The sequence below is a fragment of the Capsicum annuum genome, chromosome 6 (assembly GCF_002878395.1).
Source record: "Capsicum annuum cultivar UCD-10X-F1 chromosome 6, UCD10Xv1.1, whole genome shotgun sequence".
NCBI lineage: Eukaryota > Viridiplantae > Streptophyta > Magnoliopsida > Solanales > Solanaceae > Capsicum > Capsicum annuum.
Genome location: NC_061116.1, coordinates 215,219,619 through 215,225,124, shown reverse-complemented (window position 1 = coordinate 215,225,124; position 5,506 = coordinate 215,219,619). Strand labels below are relative to the sequence as shown.

Below are 5,506 nucleotides of genomic sequence, written 5' to 3'. Positions count from 1 at the left end.
TTTTTTTAGTTCGAGATTGCTTTTTGATAGATCATGTAGTATGTATTTACCCCCGTCTGGTGTTTATTACTGGTTGAATAGTTTAGTTTCTTATACAGTAGAAATTGTATTCATTTATCTTTCAAGAAGGGTCATGATAAACCAAATTATGGGCAAATTTGATCTATACTATTATTAAATACCCTTGTAGAATAGATTTCCTCAGACCAACTAAAATTTCAGCTTAAATTGCCCATTTAAACCTATCCCCTTTAAAATCCAACTTTCTAAACAAAATAACTCATAACAAATTAAACCCTTATATGACTCGAAAAGAAAAAGTTGAAAAATCTGAAAATTGGATTGAAGGAATCTAGCTTGAACTTCAAGAGACAATATGCCCCGAAGTTTGAGGAAAGGAAGTGCGAAAAATATATAAACAGATTTCCACTTTCCGATCATGTCTATAAAAAATAATTATTGTCAGGAAATACTTCAAATTTGATAGCTTAAATTTCATCACAATATCATTAAATTTGTAATGCAGATCATTTTTTGTATCTCCATTGCAAGGAATGTGGAAGATCTTATACCATTCCTAGAATCTGATATTTTAAGTTACAATTATAATATGATTTATTTAGTTGTACTTGAAATAAAAGATCTAATTGACCAATGATTTGTTGCTTGATTTCTGTTGATTTTTTCTTTAATATCACTGACAAATATTCTTCTCTCTGAGCAGAATGAGGCAACCTGGCTGGGTTATTGCATATCACGTTCCCTCCAAAACAAAATTTAAAAAATCCCAGTTTTTCCATGCTTCCTTTTCTAAGATTTTCTCGAGCGAACACATTAAAATATTTAATAGAAAACGATTAAAAAATGCGCTTAATTAAACTATGTGAAATTGAACAAGAATGTCATCAGTTAATAATTTGGTCAAAAAATGCCTCTACCATTAATAGTTTGGTCCAAAAATGACCCTCTTGTTACGGTGTATTATTTGGTACTTTAGTATCTTTTCTGTTGTTCCTTTATTACTCTATTGTAGAGCTGACCTGCTAGCTAGCAAGCTAACTTTTTTCATATATACTTCATACACATCAGAAGTATTATTACAAGAAGGCTCTCAGTTCAAGAAACATAGACAACAAACTAAACAACCAAAGGGATAATTAAATTTTGTATCAGATGAGGAACTCATCATTTTCCTCTGTAATTGTGCCGTTGGATGATGATGCGATGATGGAGATTGAAGAAGCAAACGAACCACAAGGCCGCGATGGTATAGTATATGCTCATCTGGCTTGGAAGGATGTTAATGTAATGGTCACATTGAATAATGGAGATACACGAAATGTATTAGAAGGACTTACTGGTTATGCAGAGCCTGGAACTTTTACTGCCTTAATGGGCCCTTCTGGCTCTGGTAAATCTACGCTTCTTGAAGCCCTCTCTGGACGTCTTGCTTCTAATGCTATTCTCTCTGGGAAAGTTCTCCTCAACAGTCGCAGAGCTAAGCTCTCATTTGGAACTGCAGTAAGTAGTTACTAGTTTATGTGTTTGTCCTGATTTCTTTTTCTTAATTGGAAAACATAATTTTTTCCTTTTTGAAATGGTTTTTGGACTTTAGCCTAATAAGGGCTTTGAGAGTTTTAAGACAGAATTTGTGAGGGACAATTGTTATAGTCCGTCTGTGTGGATGTAGGTCAATGAATCGAACCACACCTGATTGTTCTAATCCTAACAAAAACTGATATTTACACTACAGGCATATGTAACACAAGATGATACGTTGATTGGAACACTAACGGTTCGGGAGATGATTTACTATTCGGCTCAATTGCGTCTCCCTGATAGGATGCCATTATCAGAGAAACGAACTCTGGTTGAGAGCACAATTATTGAAATGGGCTTACAAAATTGTGCTGATACGTTTATTGGGAATTGGCACTTGCGCGGTATTAGCGGAGGAGAAAAGAGGAGAGTTAGCATTGCTCTTGAGATTCTTATGAAGCCTAGATTGCTCTTCCTTGATGAACCAACAAGTGGACTAGACAGGTAATTTGCATAAAAACAGATCATTTATTTAACAATGTTGACATCTGAAATTAGCTTAATTTTTGTGACAGTGCCTTTGCGTTCTTTGTAACACAGACACTGTGTTGTCTGTCCAGAGATGGACGGACTGTGATAGCGTCAATTCACTAGCCAAGCAGTGAAGTATTTGAGTAGTTTGATAGATTATACTTGCTCTCCGGAGGCAAAACAGTTTACTTTGGGCAGGTTTCTGAAGCATGCAAGGCAAGATATATCTTTTCAACAGAGTCTAGTCTGAACTATGTATAAAAAGGGCAGCCCGGTGCATTAAGCTCCCTCTATGCGCTGGGTCTGGGAAAGGGTCGGACCACAAGGGTCTATTGTATGCAGTCTTACCTTGCATTTCTGCAAGAGACCATTTCCACAGCTCGAACCAGTGACCTCCTGGTCTCATGGCGACAACTTTACCAGCTAAGCCAAGGCTCCCCTTCTTGTCTGAACTATATATGTGTTAAAGTAACTGACACGCATATTTAAAAAGCACAACCCAACTTCAAATTCTTGATTCACAACTGATGATTCCCACCTTTCTCTTTTCTAACATACACAATCAACACCCTCAACTTCTCAAAACTGCTTTTTGTTTGCAGTTCTTTGCAGAAGCTGGTTTTCCTTGTCCTTCTTTCAGAAATCCATCGGATCATTTCCTCCGCTGTGTTAACTCCGATTTTGACAAAGTTAAGGCAACTCTAAGAGGGTCAATCAAGGTATATCTTTTAAGATCTTGTTACCAATTAAACTCCAAAAGTTTGCACGTTTTTCCCAGAGATTTGGGAATAACTTTTTAAATTGGTAATGTATCACAAATCTTATCTAGTTGTGAAGTTTAACCGGCTGAAGATGATTTTCTTTGTCTGGCTTTGTTTTAAGAAAACCAACTTTAGATGCGGTGACGATCCTCTAAACAAGATGACAACAGCAGAAGCAATTCGAAGTCTTGTTGACTTCTATGGTCGTTCTCAGTACTGCTACTTAGCAAATGAACACGTAGAAGAAATGTCCAAAATTGTAAGTCCTAATGTAGCAAGCCTTGATCTTGATTTCTTCATCATCTGTCTAATTTTTCTCTTGTTAAATGTGATTCTTTTTTTTCAACAGAAAGGAACAGTGCTAGATTCTAAGGGTAGCCAGGCTAGTTTCTTTATGCAATCCTACACCTTAACCAAACGTTCATTTGTTAATATGTCAAGAGACTTTGGTTATTACTGGCTGAGGCTCGTGATCTACTTAGTGGTCTCTGTCTGCGTTGGAAGTATCTATTTTAATGTGGGAACCAAGTATAGTTCCATCCAGGTAACTCATTTCTCCTTGTAATCAATGTCTCCTATAAGAAGCCGCTTTTGTTGCTTTATTTATCAAATTGACATTATGCAGGCAAGAGGTACATGTGCAGCTTTCATCTCTGGATTTATGACATTCATGTCAATAGGAGGTTTCCCTTCATTCGGGAGGATATGAAAGTTCGTGCTTTGTACGACAGTCTAGAAAAAATTCCCTAACTGTAATGATACATTGCCACGCAGTTCTAATTATTTGGTCCTTTTTTTGCGATCAAAACAGGTTTTTCAAAGGGAAAGGGTGAATGGGCATTATGGTGTGGTTGCATTTGTCATAAGCAACACTTAATCTGCTATGCCGTTCCTTATATTGATCGCACTACTTTCTGGCACTGTCTGCTACTTCATGGTTCGATTCCATCCAGGATTCTCCCACTATTTGTTCTTTGTGCTGGCGCTTTATGCCAGCATTACAGCGGTTGAGAGCCTGATGATGGCCATAGCTAGTGTTGTCCCTAATTTCCTCACGGGTATCGTCATAGGAGCTGGCATTCTGGTAGTGAAGTTAATCTGTTTCCCTTTTATTAGACTAAGAAATGTTTTGCTTATCTAAGAATCTAAAGTATATACAAATGCATACCGTATTCTACACTTAAAAATTGTGTATGTTTGCTGTGTTAGGGAATATCTATGGTGGTTTCTGGATTCTTCAGACTCCCCCATGACATACCAAAACCTTTCTGGCGTTACCCAGTGTCTTACATGACTTTCGATTTTTGGGCTGTACAGGTAAAAATTTGCTGCAGATTTTATGTGTGATAATATAAACTCACAATGGAAATGTTTACACGTCACAGGTAACAGTCGATAATATGTAGAATTAGTAGCCTTAAAAATAAGGAATTAACCTAATACAACATGTTAAAAGGCACTAATAGCATAAACAATTTTACAGTGTATAAGTTAAATCCGTCGACCAAAAGTTTTCCTTCTCTAGCTGAGGGCCATATGGTATGATAGCTTCCATGATCAAGATTCATTATCATCCAACACAATAGTGTTTTTATGTTGTAGCAGAAGCAATCTAACTTCATTAAAAATTTATATTTTTAGACGAAGTGGTATACCTATTCAATATCAATGTAGTTACAAACAAGAAAAGACATGCTTTACAGGCACCGACTTGGCATGTCCAGACCAAATTACCTATGATCTGTTAAGATCTGTTCCAGTTTTATTTTGACCCTATTTATGAATCCTGTTACTCTAACTTTGTGATATCTCTAGGGGCAATACAAAAATGACTTGAAGGGGTTGATATTTGATAACCAGAGTCCTGATCTTCCGAAGATCACAGGTGAATACGCACTAAAAGAAACATTCCAGATTGACGGGAGCAGATCAAAATGGGTGGATCTAAGTGTCATCTTCTCAATGATAATCATCTACCGCATGATCTTCTTTTTCATGATCAAGATCAGCGAGGATGTTACTCCTTGGCTCCGAGGTTACGTTGCTAGGAGAAAAATGCAGCCGAAAGGTGCAATTCAGAATAAGACAGTGGCTCCATAGGCTCTTATTTAATCTCTTCAAGGATGGACCAAATATCAGGATCAAAAGGAATCAATCAAATAGAAAACAAAGCCTATTATTTGTTTATTCTTCTTTTTACAAGCCAATATAAAAATTTGTATTTACATAATGTACGAGATGACGATGTTTTTTATAACCTTTATCCGTTTTGTTCTTTTATTGGTTCTGTTCCCATTTTGGTTTCCAGGATATCAAAGAGACTTAGAGCCTGTTTGGCTTAACTTTTTGAGAGTAACTGACAAATATAAAGTATATTAATTAAAAAAATTAGAAGTGCTTAAACTGATTTTATAAATAACTTTGTATCTGTATGACCAGTCGAGTTACATCATTCCCAGTCAATCAACAGTAGTTTGGTAAAGCTTCCGAAGCACACCAGGCAAGATTCTCGATTATTCTATTTTCTCATATTACCAATGTACAACTGGTCAAATTGGATCATTTTCATATCCAGACCTTCTCCTTATTCTATCTTCTTTTCTATCTCATATATCACCGAAACACACGAAAAGTTGTTTGCACATAACGAAGCCATACTTATACTTAAATTTTGT

General features: G+C 36.3%; 1 pseudogene; it reads left to right on the top strand.

Moving 5' to 3' along the window:
- Positions 1-6: 6 nt before the first annotated feature.
- Positions 7-5,141, top strand: LOC107875857 (annotated as a pseudogene).
- Positions 5,142-5,506: the final 365 nt, after the last annotated feature.